Source organism: Pelobates fuscus, chromosome 5 (assembly GCF_036172605.1).
Source record: "Pelobates fuscus isolate aPelFus1 chromosome 5, aPelFus1.pri, whole genome shotgun sequence".
Classification (NCBI taxonomy): domain Eukaryota; kingdom Metazoa; phylum Chordata; class Amphibia; order Anura; family Pelobatidae; genus Pelobates; species Pelobates fuscus.
This window is the reverse complement of record NC_086321.1, coordinates 33206127-33232824: the sequence shown is the minus strand read 5'-3', so window position 1 is coordinate 33232824 and position 26698 is coordinate 33206127. Positions and strand designations below refer to the sequence as shown.

General features: G+C 40.5%; 1 protein-coding gene across 5 annotated transcripts in view; it reads right to left on the bottom strand.

Annotated features, from left to right (window-relative positions):
* MEF2C (myocyte enhancer factor 2C) overlaps positions 1-26413 on the bottom strand; it is a 246571-nt gene extending 220158 nt beyond the window's left edge. For all 5 annotated transcript variants that reach the window (XM_063453699.1, XM_063453702.1, XM_063453704.1 and 2 more), the window contains exon 1: positions 26256-26413. The gene's annotated coding sequence lies outside the window, so the exon portion shown is untranslated. The remainder of the gene's footprint in view (positions 1-26255) is intronic.
* Positions 26414-26698: the final 285 nt, after the last annotated feature.

Below are 26698 nucleotides of genomic sequence, written 5' to 3'. Positions count from 1 at the left end.
CAAATGGCATGTAATAAAAAAAAGAACAATATTAAAACGGTTACAATCATTTAAAGTACGATTTCTATATATATGTCATTACACTAAGTACACTTGTTCCCACTTTGGCAGAAATGAATTCCCTATGATTCGGAATTGTATTTCATCTCATAATATGTATTTGAGAATGGCTCTATAATTTTAATAAAATAAAAATAAATCAGTGGGTGTTATTCCATATTAACTGTTCTCCTGCCAGCAAAGCACGCTGAGTCCTGGTCTGTAAAAGAACTTCCTGCATGGAGTAATCTCTTAGAATCTATAAAAGTACTAAACAGTTCTTGTTTTACAAAGAAAAGAACAAGTGTGATTGTGCAGAGCAGTAAAACTAGAATGGAGTTCACCAGACACAATCATTATAACAGCATATAGCAATTGTACTACAGGTGTCTTTGTTCGGGATAACTATTGTGGAGAATAAGAGTGTATTGTCAGGATGGAGGCAGTGGTTTACCTATCCTTGCAATGCATTGCTATTATTTTTTCAAATTGTTTGACAGCAGATAAGAGCATACCTTTACCCGTTCACATTTTTTATTTTTTTTAAAAAATAATTTCTGTTTAGTGGATATGTTTTTTTTTTTTTTTTTTTTTTTTATAGAATAGTCTGAATCGTAGTACCCTTATTTATTCAAATTTGTGTAAGCTAACAATACCCATTTTATATAGATCCATTTTAGATAGATGCATGTATATCAAAATAATTATAATCTGACAATATAATATATATATATAGCCACAACATTAAATTTATCTGCCTAATACCACGTTGTTTCCCATCGTGCTGCCAAAACAGCAGCCTGTTGAGGCATGAACTCCACAAGATGTCTAAATGTGTCCTGTGGTATCTGGCACCAGGACATTAGCAGCAGATCCTTTAGGTCCTGCAAGTTTCTAGGTGGGTCCTCCATGGATCGGATTTGTTGTTCCAGCCCATCCCACAGATGGTCAAATGGATTGGAGGTCAAAGCAACTCCTTGAACTCTTTGTCATTTTCCTCAAACCATTCCTGAATAATTTTTGCAATGTATCAGGGTGAATTATCCTGTTGAAAGAGTCCACTGCCATCAAGGAACATCATTGCCATGAAGGGGTGTATGTGGTGTGCAACACTCTCTAGGTAGGTGGTATGTGTCAAAGTAACATCCACATGAATTCCAAGCAAACATTGCCCACATCATAACACTGCCTCCACAGCCTTCCTTCTTCCCATAGTGTATCCTGATGCCATCTCTTCCCCAGGTAAATGGCATATATGCACCTGGCCATCCACTCATTCTAAAAGAAAACATGACCAGGCAACCTTCTTCCATTGCTCCATAGTAATTTTCTAATGCTCAAATCCCCATTGAAGTCGTTTTCAGCTGTGGACAGGAGTAATCCTGGACGCTCTGACAGGTCTGTTGCTATGCAGACCCATACACAGCAAACTGTGATGCACTGTGTGTTCTAACACTTTTCTATCATGGCCAGCATTAAGTTTTTCAGTAATTTGAGCTACCTTAGCTCTCCTGTGTGATTGTACCAGGCGGGCTTGCCTTCGCTCCCCATGTTCGTCAATGAGCCTTGGCCGCCCAAGACCCTGATAACAGTTCACTGGTTGCATTTCCTGATTCACTTTTGATAGATACTAGCCACTGCATACTGGGATCACCCCACAGGAGGTGCCGTTTTTTAGGTGATCTGGCCCGGTCATCTGGCCATCACTATTTGGGCCTTGTCAAAGTCACTCAGATCTTTCTTTCCTGTAGGAGAAGCTGTAGGTCCTCTGACTGCACGTGGGGAGCAGAAGTGAGGAAATCTGTTTGTCTTTCCTTTAATTTTTGTCATAAGTGAAAAGTATGCCCCCATTAAAATAATAAATTGCAATTTAAACTCAGTATACACTAATAACATATTTTAGTATTATCTTACATATAAATAAAAAATAACCTAATGTGCTAATTTATTTGAACGGGTTTTACACAGCTGGTATATCTTGGTTATTAGCTTTTTCTAAAGATAAGGGCAGATGGTTGAATTGTCAATTGTGTTTGCAACTAGGTTATTTGGTGTTGGATGCCCAGATGTAGATGCTGACTTACTGATACAAATGGATTTTCTAAACGTCAAAGTAATGAATAGATAAATTACTGAAGAAATAATAATTTGGGTATCTGGGTATAATTCTTCCATCTTACTTATCTCTGGCATCCTTCAGGTGTGTGTAGAACATGTCTAACTCTAGTCAAGTGTTGGTCCATGATAAAATAGGGATATGAGGTTACCATTACCGGTCTGTGGCTACACAGCCTCATATGCAGGAAACTGTGATGCACTGTGTGTTCTGATACCTTTCTAGCATGGCCATCATTATGTTTTTCAGAAATTTGAGCTACAATAGCTCTCCTGTGTGATTTGGCCAGACATGCTAACCTTCATTCCCCACATGCATCAGTGAGCCTTGGGTGCCCATGACCCTGATGCCAGATCACTGGTTTTCCTGCCTTGTATTACTTTTGGTAGGTACTAACCACTGCATACCGGGAACACCTCACAAGAATTGCTGTATTGTAGGTGCCCTGACCCAGTCATCTAGCCATCACTATGTGGACTTGTCAATGTCACTCAGATATTTTCGTTTGCCCATTTTGTCTGCTTCCAACATGAGGAATTGTTTACTTGCTGCCTTATATAGTTGTGACTGATTAGTGCATGTATACATTATATGGAACATCTCAAAGGGGTCAGCTCAAGCTATCTGAACCATCTGAATCTTTTCTTCCTAAATTATATTACAAAGCCTACCATATCAGGACTCTTGCATTTCCATTTCTCCTTAGTGAAGCCTAGTGACATGTTGCAAATACTGTAAGCACCAAAACAGCATTAGCTTATTGAAGCAGTTATGGTTTATAGATTATGAACCTGCAGTTTCAATGCTCAGTTCTTAGCATGAAGATCCCCTACTTTGAAAAAGCCTACTGCTAGGTGAAACGCGTTAGTGTATCTTATTTACGTATATGCTTTATTTCTATTAAAAGTTGCTACTTTATACTTACATTGGATCCTCCAGTTGTTTTTTAGATGATTTTATCCAGAGGAACGCTCTCTTTTAAATCCTTGTTGGGGAACATATCACCTATGCCAGAAGGATTGAACAAAGCCAATCTTTGCTCCCTCTTTGTGAGTACCTCTCCTTTTATTATTTTTATCATCTTTTATTACAGTACACTATACTTTGTTTTATTCTCCGCACTTACAAATAAGAACTTCTCCTCACGTCTTTTGGGACTGTACTATCACACTCCTTTTGCTGGCTACTAGCCCAAGATCTGACCAGACCAGGACTACGCGTATATCCACAGGTGAGGATCATACTGCCCAGGCGATATAATGGAGCTATTTAGAAGCTCCAGAAAATTATAAGTGCTTTTCTTTATTCTTCTATCAACTACAAATACATATTATACCATTGTGAGCCTCTTGTTTTTTTTATCTTGCATATTGATTTTAACCTGGGGACCCCACCAAGGCGCTGCTACCCTTCCACCACTTGTTTATACATACATTTCAGTATATTTGACCAAATATATTATCTGTCTGTCTGTCTGTATTTATATGTATATACATTTTTGTTTCTTGACACATGTTGACCTATACCAGATTTTGAGCTTAAAGGACCACTCTAGGCACCCAGACCACTTCAGCTTAATGAGGTGGTCTGGGTGCCAGGTCCTTCTAGGGTTAACCCATTTTTTCATAAACATAGCAGTTTCAGAGAAACTGCTATGTTTATGAATGGGTTAAGCCTTCCCCTTATGTCCTCTAGTGGCTGTCTCATTGACAGCCGCTAGAGGCGCTTGCGTGCTTCTCACTGTGATTTTCACAGTGAGAGCACGCCAGCGTCCATAGGAAAGCATTATGAATGCTTTCCTATGTGACCGGCTGAATGCGCGTGCAGCTCTTGCCGCGCGTGCGCATTCAGCCGACGGGGAGGAGAAGAGGAGGATCGGAGGAGGAGAGCTCCCCGCCCAGCGCTGGAAAAAGGTAAGATTTAACCCCTTTCCCCTTTCCAGAGCCGGGCGGGAGGGGGTCCCTGAGGGTGGGGGCACCCTCAGGGCACTCTAGTGCCAGGAAAACGAGTATGCTTTCCTGGCACTAGAGTGGTCCTTTAAGGGGATGAAGGTATCTAGTGATGTAGGTGACATCTAAAAGTTTAACACAAAGCTCTGAATTTCTCTTTCTCTGTGAAAGTTCTCTGTAGAACCATCATTTTGTTGTACACATTGTTTATTCGAGTTATGTGTAGTTTCTGATCAATAGAAAGTACTGTAAGTATGGTGCTTAGGTGTGAATGCGCTATAAACCCAGACATAATAAAGAAACAGTGACATAACTGCTTTTTCTGATAGTAGTGAATTACGTATATGGGGGTATAACCTGATTCCACGCTGCAATGTTCCCACACTTACAATTCATTCTCCATTGTCAGTACTTGCTTGCTTGGGCCTGGGCAGAGATTTTAATTGCAGTAAAAAAAAAAAACTATTCTGCTCCTGTTCACAAAATATCAAAGCTGAGCACAAAGTAACTTTTAGTAGAACAGCACAAGGAGTTTATTCAGAGAACCCGTAACTGTTCAAAATTGACAAGGGAATTACAGATTTTGGCCTAAAAGTTGCAATTCCCTTGTTGCTCCTGCACAGTTCCCACAGCTTTAGTGAATAAACCCTGAGCTATTGATTTGTATTCCTGCCCCGTTCATCCTAATTAGAATTAAGTGTAGTCAATAAGTGAGTGAGGGGTGGCATTGAGAAATATTTTGTTTCCCAAGATATATTCATATTCCTTTAGATTACTACAGTTTTTATCCCAAAACATTTTTACATCAGTCTGCCTGATGTTCTTTATCCCTCAAGTTTTGAATTTGTGGTAGAACAGGGACAGAGTGTCCTCATTGCCATTTCAAAGAGGCTCACTGGCTGTGCCCATGGTTTTTTATTTCTCCGGGACATACATATAACATATTTCATACAGACAGCACACGTATAACACATATCATACTCAGATGCCGCCCCCCTCTCTAGAACAGGTGTCACATTCTCCACCCTCATATACTGAACAGCTTACCCCTGGCAGCTGCCAAGGATTTGCAGAATCTGTCATCCCACTGAAATACCAAAACAGCTTTAGAATGTTCCGTTCGTGCACCGTGTTCTAATGTTCCCAGAAAAAATAAATAGAAAAAATAAACAAAAAAAACTCCCCAATATTATTGGGGTGTATCTAAGCGACTTTATTCTGCTATCCACTAATCAATGAGAACTGACTTTTACAAAATGTACAAATAGTGAAGATGGAACAAATTATCATCATATCTGGGAAATAGGATATATTTTTTAAATTGGTTCTCAGGACCTTACCACTTGCTGTGCCAAATGTGCTATTTTATGAATAAGAATCTTCTTTGTACTACTATTATTTAGAATTGTGCTGTATTGAGTTACTTTTTTAATACTAAAAATTAAACAGAAACAATGTAACAGAATAACTTGCACAAACAATGTCACTAATAATCTCAAAATCAATGATTGATTATCATTAAGGTGAAATTAGATGGTCACATAGGCAGGGGCCCTGGAAGCATTAATTTTGCTTAGGAAAATAAGTGAGAAGTAGATTGTTACAATTTTTTTTTTTTAACTATTATTCCATAATTAAGATATAGCCCCATATTTAAAATAATTAAAATTAAAAGCTAGTACATTTCCTAATCATGGCCTTGATTTTTATATTTTTGGATAAGCTTTTGAAATTATTTAATGTTTTAAAATAGATTTTTTTTAAACATGAAATTATCAAAACCTGTAATATATAAAACACATTGCAAATATAAAACAAAATATGAAAATATGAAACATTTTTCAAAATATGAATTCATTTAATTCAAACATATTAAATCATTTGTGCCCTTCCCAAAGCTTGCAAAATTTAGGCCAATATGATAAGTTTATATTTGTCACAATACCATAACTAGCTGCTTACTTATAGACATTGTACTTTGTACATACAATGCCTTTGGAATTATTATTTTTTTTACCATTGATACCTCTATAGTAATTTTTTTTTTCTGCATTTTACAAATTTCTTGTTTAGATAACTTTTTTTTACAGCCCAGCTTTTTCTGTTTTTTCCTTCTCCCTTTCAGCCCAGAATTGCTTTTCACCAGTATAAACAAATGTATCTGCCACAGCTCAGGGACTGTGAAGGATTTCCCCTTGTCTCTCTCTGCAGCTGTCTTTGTATGTCAAACTTCATGGCTGCATACTAGCAGCCAATGAGGACTCTAAGAACATTAAAATGACTAACTGCAGGCTCCAATAGAAGCTGTCAATATATAGTATAGATACTTAGAGGATTATTGACTAAAATGAGAATTTAAAATGAACTCAAAGTGAATTTGAAATTTGAAATTTGAGGCCACAATAGCTAAACTAAAAGTATTTTTTTCATTGCAGCTATTTTGCTCTTAAATTTGAAATTCACTTTGAATTCCCATTTTTGTAAATTACCCTGTATGTGTATTTTTACTTAGTGCATGGGGGTAATATCCCTATATAAAAACACTAGTTTTACATTCTAGTAGGAATGTTACAATGGATAAATCCTCCAAAATATTATAAGTGCCCATAGGAAGGGTATTTCACCAGTGTTATCTGCCTCGATCATGCTACTGCATGGGAAAAAAACTATAGTTCAACTTCTATGCTAAAATTTCATAGGCTCTATGAATTACTGAAACATATAGGATACCATGCTATCTGTAAAACATATTTATCTCCAGCATTTTTCTTAAATGAGAAATATACATATTATAAAAATTTTAAATATATTAATTAACTTATTTTTTGGGGGCTACCTGAAATAGAACACACAATCTGGTTTATCCAATGTGTGTGTTAGTCATACATCTTGTGCTTCACATAGTGAGGTTTTTTTGCAATGAAAATAACTTGGCCATGAAGGGGTTAAATTTTGTAACAAACAAGCATTAATCTAAGCAGTTGTATATACATCTCATCAAGGTAGTGGGAGGGCAGCTCAAGATCCCTAGAGAGGGAGGGAAAATAAATAAAAAAATAAAATAAAAATGTATCCAATCTCCACCAATGGAGAGAAGGTACATAGAGAATTAAAATTCCACCCCAGTTTAAAGCATAAGATAATGTATCCCTTAGGACCTTCGGATAAGTTCATATGTGCCAAAAGAGAAAGCTCTTAAGCCTGTGTCAGGCAAGAAAGAATGTGCGAAAGTAGAAAAAATAAAACAAAACACTAATTCCCGTATAAGGATGCCCATGTGCCTACAGTATGAAGAATAACTATAGATAAGGGCATACGCACTGAGAGAAATGGAAAATATCTCATGTCTTGGTTGACAATATATATGTATGAACCACACCTACACCACACAGTGTGAGGAGTAAAAAAAAATATATAAAAAAACACTTAAAGCCTTAAATGCAGAGCTTCCCTATAAGGCTTTCCTAGATGGCAACCCCCTTTGCTTTGTCGACAATAACTGTGTGTGAAAGAGTCAATAAAAAAGTAATGTAGAAAAAGCCACCTCTAAAAATGAGCTAGGGATTCAGCCATACATTGTCTTACTCTTGATTGTGCATGGAAAACTTACGAAATATAATCATGGCCAGAGCAGACGTCATAACTCTCAACCAAATTAATATCAACCAAGTTAAGCTCTAGGCTTTCCGAGAGGCCTCCTTTAACTCTAAATACCAGTAGAACCCTGGAATAATAGGGTGCTATCAGGGTCCTTTCATCCCCTAGTCTTCAGATATGTTTGTTTGACTAAAAGATGATTATAACACCTAGACCCATTACATAATGTTAAACTGGTCCTTGGTATAAAAATGTGGGCCATAATGAAACCCATTTCATAAATAAACTACATTTCTATAGGACATGCCAGAAAATGGAGAGCACTGCCCTCAACTTCATGGCTAAACAGCAAGAGACCCCCATAAATACTAGAGAGATCAACTTATTGCTGACCGTTCTGGGACCCTTAATTTTTTCACCTGATAAAGTGCATAATCCAGTATCTACCCTAGTTTAATCCCTTATGGACCAAACTTCTGAAATAAAAGGGAATCATGACATGTCAAACATGTCACGTGTCCTTAAGGGGTTAAACAAGAGGAGATCTCTCTCAAAAAAGATTGGATGAACGGGCACACCCACCACATCTTCAAAGATGGATAATATCAGTGCTTCATCACGATGTGTTTTCTTGAAGTCGGAGATTGAGAGGGTTGAGTTTTCTAGTAGGATTGAGCAAATGTTCCAGCATATTATGGAATCCATACTTTTATGCCATATACCCAGTGCTGTAATTGCCGCGAGGCAAAAACGCCGCCCCCAAATGCCAAGGCAAATGCCTTGTTAGCCTCGGGGCAGACGGCTAGTTGAGATCCAGATGGGCCGCGAGGGAGCACTGATTTCTGAGCTCCCCCTACTCAGCTCCCTTGTGCACCACAGAGTGATGCCGGGAGCCGGAATATGATGTCACTAGCCGGCTGGACCTCAACTAGCCACCTGTCTGCCTGCATGCCTGCGCAAACAGCCCGGCCAGCAGCCCCACTGAGCCCCAGGTAAAAAATACACTCAGCAATCCCAAAGGTAGGGAGGCCGGGTGGATTTAAAATAAAAAAAATATCTGTGAGTGTTGGGGGGGTGGAGGGGAGGGTGTGTGTGTGTTTGTGCATGTCAGTGCGTGTCTGTGAGTGTGTCTGTCAGTGAATTTGTGCATGTCTGTCAGTGTGTGTCTGTCAGTGAATGTGTGTATGTCTCTCAGTGTGTGTCTGTGAGTGTGTGTCTGTGAGTGTGTGTGTCTGTGAGTGAGTGAGTGTATTTCTGTCAGTGTGTGTCTGAGTGGTTGTGTGTTTCTGTGAGTGAATGTCAGTATGTCTGTCTGTCTGTGTCTTTGAGGTAGCCTGTGTGTCCGAGTGACTGTGTGTGTGTCTGTGAGTGTGTGTCTTTGAGTGTGTGTCTATCAGTGAATGTGTGTTTGTGTCTGAGTGATTGTGTGTGTCTGTCAGAATGTGTCTGTGAGTTTGTATGTGTCTGTGAGGGAGCCTGTGTGTCTGAGTGAGTGTGTGTGTCTGTCGGTGAATGTGTATGTGTGTGTGTCTGAGTGATTGTGTATGCCTGTCAGTGTGTGTGTGTGTTTGTCAATGAGTGTGTGTGTGTGTGTGTGTGTGTCTGTGTCATTATGTGTGTATGTCAGTGAGTGTGTGCGTGTCTGTGAGTGATTGTGTGTGCCTGTGGGTGAGTCAGTGATTGTGTGTGTCTGTCAGATTGTGTCATATCAGTGAGTGTGTGTGTGTGTCAGTGTACCTGAGAGTGTGCTTCTGTCAGTCAAAGTGTGTGTTAGTCTTTAACAGGAAGAGGTGTGGCCTTGACAGGAAGGTTTGGGACAAATGTAAATCAGGGGGTGCCCGAGTTCCGTCATGCCTAGGTACCATAGTTTAAACAATAACCAACTTATATATATTTAACTTTGTATATGTTCAGATATTTCTATTTCCTCAGCCTCTCATCCAAATGTATATGCAAGTACAATATTTTGGAGTTACAGTTTATCTAAAACCAAAAATAAAGATAGCACATATATAATACTGTTTTGGAAAATCACACAAGCTAGTGATAATTTCGCTCAGAAGATATGATGAATACATAACGCTCACTGGTGCCTCCCTTCGATATAGATGGGGGGCTGCTGGTATCCATATCTACTGTTCACCTTCTCCTTGTGCAATAAAATGATTGTTCCACTTTATTCTGAGATAGGCATCAAGGTGGAGTGGTATAAATGCATTAAATATTGCATAAAAGCAATACCAGTCTATTAAATTTTTAATAAATTTATACCACTACACCTTGATATCTGTTTCTCAGTAAATAGAAGCAATCAATGTATTGCACAAGTAGAAGCTGAAAGAAGGTGAACAGGAGGTGTGTATATCATTCCCCACCTACATTTATGGAGGCACCAGTGAGCGATATATATTCATGATATCTTGTGGGTGTTATTATACTAAGTGCTACTTTTATTTTTGGTTTTAGATAACGAGCTGCAACCACTATATATTGTACTTCTTGCATGTACTGTAGTTTGTCTGAAGATTTTGGTGAATTAACGACAGACATAGTTCTTTTAAAGAAGTGGGAAGCTTGTCAGTGTTTGTGGCGAAACCAACCTCGCCACTGGGCCCTGGAGAAGCCTGTTTGCTAGCCTCCTACCTACTGACTATGGCCCCTGGGTTATTTGGGGCATATTGTACTGTATATTGCTGCTACTGGCCCTTTTAACAGCATCTATGGACATATTGGGACTTTTGGGACTACTGTCCCTTTAAGATTGTGAAGCATATTCAAGTGTACTGCCTGTAATATTATATATGTATTTATAGATGTGTTAAGTTTATCCTGGGTGATTTGTATGCAGCATTCTGATTGTTCGGTAGAATCACTCCATTCAGTATATTGAGTGAAACTACCGAACAACCAGACCACCCAGGAATGAGTGTGCCTCCAATTACCGTTTGCAACAATGTTGCAAACAGGTAATTGGCAATCAGTGCAGTGTGGTCTTTGTCCTCTGGGTGGCCGCCATTCGGGAAACAAACACGTGGCGGCGGCCATCTTAAACTACCGAACAGCGGTGTTTTGCCGTCGAGTGTCTGGAACTAAAATCGGACACTTGACTAGGCAAACACCGCTGAGACCTCCATACTTCCAGAAATTCGTATGGAAACTACCGAATGACCCGACGTTCGGTAGAAAGAGCCCCATAAACAAGGGAATTCATTCAAACCCTCTCCAGGCTCTATAACACAGGCAATTCGCCTGTTTTCATTCCCTTGTTTGTGACCGACCGCAGGGCCAAAATGCATGGAACTGTTTTCGGATACTTTACCCATGCGGTCGGTCAAATCTTTGGAACCCCATATCTCACGAACCATTCATCCGAATTACTTGAATTTTGAATATGTTGTCCCCCTGAATAAGGGCTATCCAGCGATGCTGGATTTAAAGGTGTACCCCCGGGTTTTGGGGTACATCCAGAACTTGGCTGAAAAAGTGTACCGGATAATTGAGTTTAATGTTATCTGAGGGGAGGGGATGTGTGGGCTGAACCATGTATGTGATTGGTTATTTTCTGCCTCCCCCTGGGTGTGGCCTGTATGTGGATTAGTGTAATAAAAGCCAGGCTGGATGTGCCAGTCCAGAGTTCCTGTTTTACCCTCAAAGTGATGTGTCGTCTCATTATTGGGGGAAGGATTTATTGTATGCTGTTCCAGTTGACTGCTAGGAGTACAAGCCTATTCGTATGGTTCCTATTCAATGGTCTACAGCATTCATACGCTTGGGAGAATTTAAAGGTTTCTCGGATTCGGTGATTATGGTGTCTGCCAGAGTGCTTGGAGTCCTCAGGAAACGCTAGGAGCATCCATTAACGGAGGTACCCAGTCGGGGTGCCAGGCGATCCGTTACATTGGTGGCAAGCGGTGGGATGGCGTCCTAGTGTGAGGTAAAGCAGCTCGGAGACACAGTTCGTTTGGATTTACAAATTGAGGGCAACGCTAGCAGTCGTGCAGCGCCCCTGGGAGCAGACAAGTATGGAAGGTTCTGGCTCTGGAGATGATTGGCTGGCCGAGGTGAGGCAGCGAGTGGCCGAGTATGGGGATGATATACCCATGGAGACACGCCGGGTGATCTGGAACCAGGTCATGGCCGAGCGAAACACAAGGCTGGACCGAGAATTCCGGTTGGCAAAAGAGAGGAAGTATGCTCAGCAGCAGGAGCGTTACAGCAGCCGGGTAGAGGCTGCATCCGAGGAGGTTAGCCGTCTTTCCCTGAGGCGGCGGGAGGAACCCGAAGTGGGGGTCCTCATAGACTGGTCCTGTGAGGAACCACAACAGGCAGGTAGAGATGGGACCAAGGTCACTCCACCGGGATGCTGGGCAGCCGGCCCAGATCCCCAGCAGCAGCCAGAGTTGCCAGGTGGGGAAGCAGGTGGCCCTTACTCACAAATGTTGAGGGGCCTCACGGATTGGTCCTGGGAAGACCCACAGATGGCAGGTGGAGATGGGACTGCGGTCTCTCTACCGGCCCTACAGGGATGCTGGGCAGTCGGCCCAGATCCCCAGCGGCAGTGTGCGTTACAGGGAGCTGAAGGTGCCGTTCTTGCTCCCCAGCGGCAGTCTACGGTGCAGGGAGAGGAGCCTGTTATCCCCTCTCCCCAGCGGTTGAAGGTGTGTAAGGGAGAGGAGTTTGTTATTCCCTCTCCCCAGCGGCAGCACAGCTCACCAAGGGGAGACAGTAAGCCCCTCACCAGGGCAGATGGGACCGTGGTCTCTGCGCCCTGCCTACAGGGAGTACAGAGGGTCAGCCCTGCTCCCCAGCGGCTGAAAGTGTGTAAGGGAGAGGAGTTTGTTACCCTCTCTCCCCAGCAGCAGCTTAGCACACCAAGGGGAGACAGTAAGCCCCACACCAGCGCAGATGGGACCGTGGTCTCTGCGCCCAAGCTACAGGGAGCTGAAGGGGCCGTCCTCCCTCCCCAGCGGCAGTGTGATTTGTTGGGAATTGGGAGCCCACTCTCCATTCCCCAGCGGCAGGCTGAGTTACAGGGGGCAGAGGTAGTTGGTCCTACCCCCCAGCAGCAGAGTGATATGCCGGGAAGGCAGTGTGAAGTGCAGGGAGAGGAGAGCAGCGTCCTCCCTCCCCAGCGGAAGGCTGAGTTACAGGGGGCAGAGGTAGTTGGTCCTACCCCCCAGCAGCAGCGTGATTTTTTGGGAATAGAGAGCCCAGTCTCTATTCCCCAGCAGCAGGACACTGAATTGGGAGGAGAGACAGTCGGTCTCCCTCCACAAAGACTGAAAGTAGGCATGGGAGAGGAGATTGTTACCTCCTCTCCCCAGCGGCAGATCATCAATGGGCAGAGTGTTCTAATGGGAGAGGAGATTGTTACCACCTCTCCCCAGCGGCAGATCATCAATGGGCAGAGTGTTCTAATGGGAGAGGAGCTGGTTACCACCTCTCCCCAGCGGCAGCTTAATGTACCAGGGGGAGACTGTAAGCCCCACACCTGTGCAGATGGGACCGTGGTCTCTGCACTTCCAGCACAGGGGGTAGGGACGGTCGGTCCTGCCCCCCCACAACAGGGCTGTTTAGCCAAAGGGGAGACAGTCGGTCTCCAGCAACCAGGCTCCAACCAGACTACTCCTGTAGTAGTGCTGGCACCAGGGCAGAGTACCGCTGGTCTCTGCCCACTCAGCAACCCACCAAAACAGCCTACCAGTCCCCCACACAGCCGGGGTGAGGCACCTGGACCTGGACAAGTTTTTCCATTACTCAGGTGTAGTAACCATTTATTGTGGGTGGGCTGTACTGCTGTTTCTGTTTTGTGGGTGGGCTGCTGGACTAACAAGGGCACTGACCGGCAAGAGGTCAGGTACCCTGTTAGTCTGTTTGGAAAAGGGGAGAAATGTGGCGAAACCAACCTCGCCACTGGGCCCTGGAGAAGCCTGTTTGCTAGCCTCCTACCTACTGACTATGGCCCCTGGGTTATTTGGGGCATATTGTACTGTATATTGCTGCTACTGGCCCTTTTAACAGCATCTATGGACATATTGGGACTTTTGGGACTACTGTCCCTTTAAGATTGTGAAGCATATTCAAGTGTACTGCCTGTAATATTATATATGTATTTATAGATGTGTTAAGTTTATCCTGGGTGATTTGTATGCAGCATTCTGATTGTTCGGTAGAATCACTCCATTCAGTATATTGAGTGAAACTACCGAACAACCAGACCACCCAGGAATGAGTGTGCCTCCAATTACCGTTTGCAACAATGTTGCAAACAGGTAATTGGCAATCAGTGCAGTGTGGTCTTTGTCCTCTGGGTGGCCGCCATTCGGGAAACAAACACGTGGCGGCGGCCATCTTAAACTACCGAACAGCGGTGTTTTGCCGTCGAGTGTCTGGAACTAAAATCGGACACTTGACTAGGCAAACACCGCTGAGACCTCCATACTTCCAGAAATTCGTATGGAAACTACCGAATGACCCGACGTTCGGTAGAAAGAGCCCCATAAACAAGGGAATTCATTCAAACCCTCTCCAGGCTCTATAACACAGGCAATTCGCCTGTTTTCATTCCCTTGTTTGTGACCGACCGCAGGGCCAAAATGCATGGAACTGTTTTCGGATACTTTACCCATGCGGTCGGTCAAATCTTTGGAACCCCATATCTCACGAACCATTCATCCGAATTACTTGAATTTTGAATATGTTGTCCCCCTGAATAAGGGCTATCCAGCGATGCTGGATTTAAAGGTGTACCCCCGGGTTTTGGGGTACATCCAGAACTTGGCTGAAAAAGTGTACCGGATAATTGAGTTTAATGTTATCTGAGGGGAGGGGATGTGTGGGCTGAACCATGTATGTGATTGGTTATTTTATGCCTCCCCCTGGGTGTGGCCTGTATGTGGATTAGTGTAATAAAAGCCAGGCTGGATGTGCCAGTCCAGAGTTCCTGTTTTACCCTCAAAGTGATGTGTCGTCTCATTATTGGGGGAAGGATTTATTGTATGCTGTTCCAGTTGACTGCTAGGAGTACAAGCCTATTCGTATGGTTCCTATTCAATGGTCTACAGCATTCATACGCTTGGGAGAATTTAAAGGTTTCTCGGATTCGGTGATTATGGTGTCTGCCAGAGTGCTTGGAGTCCTCAGGAAACGCTAGGAGCATCCATTAACGGAGGTACCCAGTCGGGGTGCCAGGCGATCCGTTACAGTGTTTATTTATTTCTTTTGAGAGTATAGCTATAAAGAGTGAAGCTAATAACATTTTAAATTTAACCCCTTAAGGACGGAGCCAAATGTACACGTTGTGAACTAAACAAAATGTAAACAAAACCTGGCATTTGCGCTATATGTCTGTCCAACCGTAATTCACCTCTTTCATATTAAATGCACCCCCCATTATTATATATCATTTTATTCAGGGGAAACAGGGCTTTCATTTAATATCAAATATTTAGCTATGAAACATAATTTAATATGAAAATTTTTTTATTTTTTAAGTTCTACATGACATTTTAACTGTCAACGTCATAATACTGAATACACATATTTGTATTCAGCAAAGTCTCACGTGTAAAACAGTACCCCCTATGTACAGGTTTTATGGAGTTTTGGGAAGTTACAGGGTCAAATATAGCACGTTACATTTGAAATTGAAATTCGCCAGATTGGTTACGTTGCCTTTGGGACTTTATAGTAGCCCAGGAATGAAATTTACACCCATAATGGCATACCATTTGCAATAGTACACAACCCAAGGTATTGCAAATGGGGTATGTCCAGTCTTTTTAGTAGCCATTTGGTCACAAACACTGGCCAAAGTTAGCGTTAGCATTTGTTTGTGTGTGAAAAATGCAAAAAACGCCAATTTTGGCTAGTGTTTGTGACTAAGTGGCTACTATAAAGACTGGACATACCCCGTTTGCAATACCTTCGGTTGTCTACTATTGCAAATGGTATGCCATCATAGGGGTAATTTTCATTCTTGGGCTACCATAGGGTCTCAAAGGCAACGTACCCAATCTGGCAAATTTTAATGGGAAAAAAATTGAAACACAAGCCTTATATTTGACGCTGTAACTTTTGAAAACACCATAAAACCTGTACATGAGGGGTACTGTTGTACTTGGGAGACTTCGATGAACACAAATATTTGTGTTTCAAAACAGTAAAAAGTATCGCAGCAATAATATCGTCCGTGTAAGTGCTGTTTGTGCGTGAAAAATGCAAACAAACGTCACTTTTACTTGCGATATCATCGTTGTAATACATTTTACTGTTTTGAAACACTAATATTTGTGTTCAGCGAAGTCCCCCGAGTAGAACAGTACCCCCCATGTACAGGTTTTATGGTGTCTTGGAAAGTTATAGGGTTAAATATTGTGCTAACAAATTAAATTCCCTATACTTTCGGCATGAGTTGTCAGGCAGGTCTCGCTAATTGTAATTAATTAAGATACCCAATTATGTAAAAATATTACATAAATATATATGTAGAATTAATATATGTATATATATACGTATGTGAATATATATGTATATTGTTACAAATTGCTATTTGTAACTGGCCCTTTAAATGATAAACTGCCATTTATCACTGGGCATTGGAGAAGCCTGTTTGCCAGCCTCCTTCCTCATGACTATGGCCCCTGGAAGATTGTGCCCCTGAAAACGTATTAACTTTTATTGGGTGTGTATGGCCCTTTAAGAACCGTCTGGGGACATATTGTGACTTTGGTGAACCATGCCCCTTTAAGACTATGTCCCCAGACCTGTAAAATAACTTGTTCCTGGCTTTCTCCCTCTTGGTTCAGTAAATAGGGCTTACTGAACCAAGTACCACACAGGTGGACCACCCAGAAGTTAAAGTGTGCAGGCAATTTACCTCCCAGGCTGTGAGGTTACTGCAGTTTAATTGCCGACCGCTGGGTGGCCGCCATTTGACAGTCGAACACGTGGCGGCGGCCATCTTTGTTCATTCGAACGCGGTCAGCGGTGTATGCTAAAGATTCTGTGGAACTAAAATCGGATGCGCAAATACACGAACACCGCTGACCCTTACCTTCTCCCATACTGAACTTGCAGCTCCAGAGACTAAGTCCCGTTCGAAGATGGGACTTAGTCGTTTTTCTGCATGAAATTGACCGACTGCACAGCCCAAATCTATGGAACTGTTTTGGGCAGGAAATTGTGCTTGCGGTCGGTCATAGAGGACTTCCACTTAACTTTTGATCCGCTGGAGGGATTTGGCTGATGTTTGGAAGTGTTTATGTTTGATGTATGCTGAGTTTAAATATGTAATTTTTATGGAGATTGAATGTATGGTTTTAAAGTAACAGTGTATGTGTAAAAACTGTATTTTTACTGTCTGTAATAATTATGTTAACTGCTTATCTGAGGGGAGGGGATGTGTGGGTTGTACTGTTATTTGATTGGTTATTTTATGCCTCCCCCTGGGTGTGTTCTGTATGTGCAGAACCGTAATAAAAACCAGGCTGGGTGTGCCAGCACCTCAGACCTCTTCTGACCCTCAAGACGTAGCCTTGTCTCGTTATTGGAGGGAACTGCTATATCACACTGGGGATTGCTATGCTCTGCATATTCCCCTGAGCTTTAATCACTTAGCTCTTTTAAGAGCTGGTTCCGGACACGCTCTCCTGGAGGAGAGGTCTTCCCCACACGGTCCTGGAGGACAGAAGCCGATCCAGGGTGGAAGGAAGACGGCGAGGCTCCAGTTAAGCTTCGGCGGTTGTGGAGTCTGCAGTGGCTGTGGTGTCCGGTGCGGTGCTTGTGGTCCTCGGCGCAAGCTAGGAAGCGTCCATCAACGGAGGGTACTCGGTCGGAGTACACGGAGCTCCGTTACATATATATATATATAATTTTTTAAAAATATTTTTAATTTTATATATAGGTTTATATATAGTGATATATACGTATATATTTATGTATATAGATATATATATATTATTTCGTTCTATGTGTTTTTTTATATAAATACATATATTAATATCACATTAATATATATATTTTTTTATTTTTTTTTTAAATTATTTTATTTATTTTATTTTTTTACGTATTTACATATTTAATTTTTTTATATTATATATAAATATATATTTAACAATAATTATATATATATATTTAATCAGTATCAGTCTACGTGTAATTTGATATTAATATATATATATATATAATTATATATATATTAATAGTAAAATACATCGATACAGTGTACGTGTGTGTATGTATATGTGTATATATATACTTAGATGATATATATGATCTAAGTATATATTATTATTTTTTTACACTTTTAACATTTATTTTATTTTATTTTCAGCCAGCAGGGGGACCACCTGTCATTACAGGCAGTCCCCCTGCTGGCAATACAGAAGCCAGCTATCCCTGCCATGTGATTGTGAGGTCCTCGCAAGGACCTCACTCTCACATGGCCGGGGAGGACCGGAGGAGGAAGATCTGCCGCGGGGGGGGGGGGCTCCCAACCGCGATTGCCAGTGTGGGATCACCGGCGACCGGGTAAGTAAGGAAAGACCGGAGGGCGTACTATTACGCCCGGCGGCATATAGAGCCGCCTATAATAGGACGTAATAGTACGCCCTCCGGTCTTAAGGGGTTAAAGAAATGTAAAGATACTAGTTAAGTGAGGAAGCATGTCCGCATTGAAAATCGAATGAGGTTATAAGACGGACACCAAAACTTGCCAAGACCAATTATAAGTTAATATTTGAGAAGAGACCTTCTTATCCCACATACAGTAGTAAGATTAAGTACCGTGATGGGGTGGTGAAAACTAGAGTTGGATGTTTTGTTATAGGAAGCCATTGAAGAGTATGTATGATCAATGCATGATCATATATAGTACATTACAGCTTTTCATAGATTTGCAGTATAGATATATTTACAGTAATAAACTGAGAGCAACCAAACCTCAGCACAATATGCTCACTAGTCACGGTTAAGGTTAGATGATTTGCAGATACTATTTTGAAGCATACTCACTGGTTTGTTGGCAAAGCATTATGGGATTTGCAATTCACTGCAGCTGAGATGACGTAGATTGTCTATCTTTTATCCCAAAGACTACAATGTGAGGATGTATTGCTACAGGAAACTAAAACCATAGGGTAATAATGTCACAGCTAAACAAATGATCAGTTTGCAAAAAGAGATAATGAAAGCAGCAGTGTCTGAATTAATGCTTTCATTAATACGCACATTAGTATGTATATTGTTTCACTTGCCTCTCCACAACATGGAAGGTCCTGTCAGGCATCATAGCCTCCAAGACCAATGGGCATTTGAGTCAGTACATGAGCAATACTCAAAGTAACCACACCAGAGGATCAAAACACCAACTGCTGTTAGACCAAGCAGTCACACGGGATTCTAAGACCAGACAGACCAATCTGTGCACATCCTGGATTAAATACAAGAAAGCCTATGACACAATGCCACATACATGGATACTGGAATGCTTGGCTCTATACATGGTCAACAAGACAATAAGAGCCTTCATCAAAACTTGATGGGCAAGTGGAAAACAACTCTAGAAGCCAAATCCAGGACAATAACACAAGTAAACATCAATTGTGGCATATACCAAGGTGATGTGCTATCCTCAATGCTGTTCTGCATAGGCCTTCACCCCCTTAGCCAGATCATCAAGAAGAGTGGATATGGATACAGATTCAAGAGTGGAGCTACCATCAGCCACCTACTCTATATAGACGACATCAGGCCGTATGCCAAGAATGAGTGGATCCACCCAACTAGGATATAGAGCAAGGATACCATTCTTAAACCCCATATCTAAATTCAAGAATGGAGCTACCATCAGCCACCTACTCTACATGGATGACATCCAGCTGGATATCAAGAATAAGCAGGATATTGACTCACTAATACACCTAACTAGGATATACAGCAAAGACATCAGAATGTCGTTTGGAGTAGATAAGTGTAGGTGGATGATAGCAAAAAAAAGAGAAGATGATCAGGACAGAAGGAGTTCAAGTACCATAAGGTCAAATAGGTGATGTAGAGAACAGCTACAAGTACCTGGGGAGACAATCTAGTGTATAGTAGCCATGTTCAAGAAGTTAGCAGGGGCATGATACACTGAGAGGCACAATCAAGTTGCTGAAATTCTGTACCAAAATATCTACACAGAATATGAACTGGACCTGCCTAAATCTAGATCTGAGATACTGCAAAGAGTAGTTGAGAATGACAGGGCTAAGATCCAGTGGGACTTTCAGATCCTGATAGACATGCAAGTAGTGGCCAACCAACCTGACATTCTGGTGGTAGACAAGAAATGGACGACTGCAGTTGTGGTGGAAGTGGCAATATCCAGTGACCATAACATCAGGAAGAAGGAACACGAGAAGGTGGACATATACCAAGGATTGAAAAAAAAAACCTCATAAACAGTGTTCATACCCTCCAAGTCATGTGCTGGTAATGCCCATTCCTCTTGATCTATGTAGATTAAAACTAAACTAAGCTTCTATGCTCTTCACACTCATATATATATATATATATATATATATATATAGGGTTTTATGTGTGTCTTCTTTAACCATCTTCTCAAATATAATTTACATAAAATTATCTAAAACATAAAATTAACGAAAACCAAATCCAGAATTGTCAAACAATGACAATACATATTTAACCTATTCCTATTTCAAATAGGAATTCATAAACTTAAAAAAATAAAATGGAATAAAAAAAAAACCTCTGTGACTTTAAACACTTTAACAATAAGCTAATTGTAATTGGTTGAAGAGTTATATAAATTGTTATTTTATGTGCAATTTGTTTTATAAGAAAATACTCAACCCCTCTGTTCCTGTGTGTCCAACTTGTCTGGTTACAACTACATGTCTGTTCGTCCACCCATTGTAAAGCTCTGCGGAATTTAATGGCGCAATATAAATATCATAATAATAATAACTAGGGAAGAAAACCCCCATGCTTATTTCCATGTGGGTTATTGGGAGCATGAGGGTAGCTTAGAATATATCTGAATACTGATGCCAGGAAAACAAGGCATTCCTTCGTGGGACATTGTGGTGTCACTCCCAGCTCCCACACAGTCTATACTTTGATATAAAATTATAATATTATAATTCACTGTTTGAACATGAAATATCTCCCCTAACATCTGTTATACAAGCAAAATAGGATAATTTTTAGAATAAAATAATATATAGTTAATAATGGAAACTTATAGTTTAAGGATAGTAGAATATAATGTGTGCCCGGGTTACCAATAGTTGCATCCTTTGAATATGGATACATATTTAATTAACTTTGCAATTCCAACCTTTACGAAAGTACTCGGAAACTCTTTTCTAATTGTTTTTCTATATTCTACTGCAAGTTTGCAGTTACTGTGGGGATAAATAAGAAAAGTAAAATAAATAAATGATTAAGTGTACTGTGTTAAAAATAGAAATACAAAAGACAAGTGGCCCCGCATTGTGTTGCTGGTGGATGATTAAAAGGCCTATTTTCTACACAAAAGGGTTTATTATAGACCAAAACTGCCATGCCGAAGAAAAAGCCTAATGAACTAAAACAGTTTAAAAAGTGGGGTAGTTATTTTTTATTTGCTGCACCCTTCATCTGTTTGTTCTGCCAAGTTGATGTAATAAGGTTCTTTCTATAATACAAGCTCTGGGTGGTGGAAATTTTAATGAGATGGTATACCACACCGGTCAACTCAATGATGGGAAAAAACACCAAACACCTAGTTTCTCTGCTGGAGGCATTGTGGGAGTAAGGGAACTTACAAACACATGTGGTGGAACTTCCCCCGGTTGGGTTCCTCAAAGGAGAGTATATGAAGACTTCTGTAACAAATTTTCCAGAGACCATTCAAGATGGATTTTGGCTATTTCTGTTTTCCAAACTCATTGATTGTTTCTCAAAGCGCTCTCAGAAATGACTTATCAAAAATATGTTGGCTGCATAAAGGGCACTGGGGGTGAGCTTTTTACCGGCACATGTGGATGTAAAGGCCAACATAGCCCATAACTAACTAATGGATAAATTGACAACCCTTCACAAAGGTTTGGGCACTTTTTGAGGAGTTGGGGGGGATAGTAGGCTGGATGGCTTTCTAAGTATGAAGCCACCTATAATCTCATGGTGGGTCCTTTGACAATATTTTGTTTTGATTAATTTTAGTTCTTGTTAGTTATTTCATTTATGTAATCTTTTGTTTTTAATTACACTTTCTTAGTTCACCAGATAGGGCAAAATCTATGTCTGTAATTGTGTAGTGCAAGCAGTAAGATTAGCTCACGTAGGACTTTTTACTGTACATGTGATTTTAAATCTGTCTAATCACTGATGTTTACTAAGGAAATGCTGTTAAAGAGAAAACATGGTATAACACAATTTAAGAGAAGAAACAATGCCACTTCCTCTCCTCTAACATTCCCTCTCCAATCCTTGTGGACTTTAATATCCCAATCAACAACCCTAAGATCTCTGATGCCTCTCAACTGCTCTCTGTAACCTCCTCTTTGGCCTCATGCAATGGTCCAACTCAGCAGCTCATACAACTGGAAAGACTCTTGATCTCAGTGTACTGCCCAAATCATACCACTTTCGGTACTTCAATTTCATAAAAATTGTCTTGGCCTACAGAAATTCTCCACCAAACTGTCCTTTTACCTATCTTAAACAACACTTGCCCTAGCTCTGCAACCTCCCTCTTCAACTCATCCCTCTCCCCTGAACTAAATATCATGGCACCTCCTATATTTAAACTTTGTAAGTGACCATACAACCTTGTTAAACTAAGCTGACCTGCTACCTGCTACCTGCTAAAATGCTCCAGAACTGCTGATCACTACTGGAAAAAGTCTCATTCTGCATCTGACTTCCTCCACTATAAATTAATGTTTGTCTGTTACAGTTTGGCATAAGCAAACTACTACAATATACCCTCATAATCATGCTCTACCAAGAACTCAAATGCCTGCCTCAAACGTTTAACTCTCTACTTTACCCTGTCATTGCTCTTCCTCTTACTAGCTTGACTGCTATGACCTTCACTGCTCATTTCACTGAGAAGAAGCCACAGCCTCTACCCCACTAACAGCACCAACAGCACCTGTCCCCCACCACAAAAGTACCTGTTCCCCACTACTGCCCCTGTATCCCCACCACTAGCACTGCCCCCTCACCTCAGCCCCTATCCACCAACCACAGCCCCTATCTACTGCAGCCTCTATCTTCTTACTATAACCCCTATTCCCTCAGCCCAGCCTCTGTCCCTTACCACAGCTACAATCATCCCACTACGGCCACTATCTCCCCACTCAAGCACCTATACCCCCTTTTCCTTAACTACAGTCCCTCTCCTTCTAAACACACACATAGCAGCCACTGCCTCCCACACCACACACACACAACAGTCCCTATTACCCCAAAAGTCACTCAACCACCCATATTCCCTGCACTGTTATACTACAGACCTGATCCCCCCCATACATTCTCTACAACCCCAATTCCCCCCCACCCCCACACACACACACTCTTCTTCCCAAAACACACACTATAGACCCTATCCGGAAGCTTTCTTCAACAACACACACAAAAAAAATCTCCTCCCATATACACACTAAAGCCACTATCCCATTTAACATACACACAAATACACACTAAAGCCACTATCCCATTTAACAGCCCCCATCCACAAACAGCCCCTGTTTACATACCCACGCACATACTACACTGCAAAGGGTAAATCTGGCCCTGGTTAACATAATATTAAAATCCAGGGAAGCGATAGTTCCCCTTTAACTTTAAGAAGGGACCAGTCTAAGCTTGAAAATGTGTTTTCTAAATCGACTTAGCTAATATATATAGACCTGAACTCTACTTGTCTTCCATAAATAATGGAAAGGTGATTGTGATGTGTGGGTCTTAATCTGTATCAAAACTTTACTGCAGAAATGTTACCATCAGGCAATATCTCTCCATCTGGGCTATAGTGAGTAAGAAATAACAAGACTAACAGACAAAATAACTTTTCTATCAAAGGTTTTCCGAACAGTACAATCGACAGAGATTGTATATAGCACCTCAACATACCACTGCCAAACACTTCAACAGAGAAAGTAAAATGCACAACTTCCTGATTATTACCCTTTAAATTACACTCGGAAAAATAAAATGGGGCAGTTTAACCCCTTAAGGATACATAACAGAATTTTCTTTATTTATTTAGAAAAAAAAAAATTAACTCAACAATTTTCTCTTATTCATATGGTGGCACGGCAGCCGTTATTTGTGAACCATACATCGATTTAACCTTATTTACCTGCTGTTTTGTGGTACACAATCAGTCGTCTTTGTAACTTTCCACACTAGAGATTTGTCCCAAGCACTGCAGCACCCGAACGGTTAAACTAATATAGAAGCAGTTTAGTACATAAAACAAGAACTGGTGTAATTATATTTATTTAGATGTAATTGCCTCTCCACAATGGTGTTGTTTAAAAAAGTTGCCATGCAGTAAAGGCACGATATTTGAAAGTGTGAGAGTTATTACAGTACTTGCGTGTTTATAATGCTACCACTATGGTTAGGATGAGTTAGGATGGAAATTAGATTATAGATTATATATTAAAAAAAAAAGTTTATGTTAAGGGAATCTCCATATTAGTTTTGGGGGATATCTGCACTGAACGTGCTCCGTTCTTACACATTGCAACCTCATGACAGGGTCACTCACACCAAGCTCTTACTTTCAGCTCATCAGTGATAATGTTAAAGTGAGTTATCTACAAATATTTTAATATTTATTGGGGGAGATTTATCAAAGCAAGTAGAGATGCTATTCTGGGGCAAATTGTTAAATATGGCTCAATCACGTTGGAAACGAATGGGATGCTTTTTAACATCTAGCATTTTGCGCCCCTAATTGCGGCTATTTTGTGTTGATAAATCTTGCCCATTGTGTTTTTTGCATTATATCTCCTGTCCATCACAATCTAAAATATATTATTTCATGCTCCTGACACCTAACCGAAATGGAGGAAACAAAATGTCCCAGATTTTTTCGTCTCTGGATAGTGCATAAAACCGTTAAAAAAATATAACATGGAATTAGGATGTTGGTAAAAAAAAAAAAGAAGAACCTAATTTCTTAATATGAGTTTAGAAATGCTTATTCGTTTTTTGTTTTATTAACAAAGTGGGAGTATTGGAGTATTAAGTTTACTAAATCACGACAGAATAGATAAATTATTGGTCATATGACTGTATGACTGATGTCTTTTGTTTAATTGATCTATTATTCACAATTCCCTGTTCAGTGACGCTTTGGGTGCCAGGTAAAATGACTTGCTCTGGCACACAAAGGGTTAATACGTATACTGCAGTGACAGGCTAGATATTCCTTATTATCCAATTCACATGACTGATCTTTTTTTCTTAAATCATTTTAAAATATAAACATTGTGTCCGAAGTAGGCAAAGTAAGTATACAAAGGTACAGGGGTATCCCACTGTGCTTACTGCTTTAAACTAAATTGTATTAAATCGAGTGGATTCCATTAATCAGATAAACAAGAAAATTATCACTGCAGACAATTTTGAGACAAATACTACAATAGAAATTTGGCACTGTACTGATCCCCAAATATAGTCTACTTATATAGGTAGTATATGAGTATGAATAATATTTATATATTGGTATTAAAGTGTGCTTCACAAAATGGGTTACATTTACAGATTTATAGTTATAGCAACATTTGTTTGCAGCATTTCAATAAAAAAAAAAAAGTTTTTAATCCAATCCAGATGTTTTTAAAGGCACTCTGTGAAGTTAAAAGGGTTCAAAGAATGATTTTTGTTTTCTCTTTCTCGTGGCATGTCGTATTTTCTTGCTTTTATAACAATTAAAAAGCTATTGTTCCATAAAGCCAAAATATCCTTTAAAAAAATAATAAAAAGGTTCGCTTGTCAGATATAACATAATCACACATCATATTTATGCAATTTCTAACTTTATCCTGTTTGCCAAATGTTTTTTCTTCCACTGTCAGTAAAACAGCACTTAAGAACAGAATCTATAGACAATTAAATAAACATTTCAACCCAAAGAATAAACAACACATGCTAGACTAACTCACATTAATTTATAAATAACAGCATTTGCATAGTTAAAGGTATATATTGATCCCAATCAACTCAAGAAACACGAGACACATTGTAAGTGATATGTGCATCATTATGCACCTGCCCTATATCGTTACATGTGAGAAAAATAGAGTTTTATTATTTTCTAGGTCACAGGACATAAAAGTTCAATATGATCATTTTTCTATAAAACTCAACAATTAGTATTAAACACCCCTAAAAGCTTTTATTTTTAACACTTCGGGTTCCCATCCCTTTGCCTGCCCATAGTGCGTTGGATAGACCCATGCCCCTTGATATAGCTGGAAGCGATTTCTTCAAAAGTACTTTTAACAAGAAAAAAAAACAACAACAAAAAAAAAACAACAACTTACCAGTGCCCTGCTTCTCCAGGAAGTTGTACCCTACAGCACCTGCTGAGGGTTTCGTAGATCAAAACTCTTGACAGGTAAAAAAATTCCTGTACCGTAAAGCCAGACCAGCTGGCTTTGAAGCGAAACCCCCCAGTCTGGTTTCTGTTTGACTTGGTCTCCTTCTTGTATGAGGACAAGAGTTTTTTTTCCCCTTTAGCTGTTGACCTGTAAGAAGCGAGATTTTCGTGCACAAGTGTCTGGCAGGCCCACGAGCACCTGCTCCTGTCAATCTGGTTTAAATATAGCTGTAAAAGGTATCACTGACAACTAGATCTTTGTCAGCGTTGGCATAAGAACACAAGATTAGAGCCCCCTCCGAACATATGCCAGAAGTTAACATGAAAATATAAAATCTACAGCCATGTACGAAAATCTTTTATTACTTTTTTCAATTTTTATTTTTT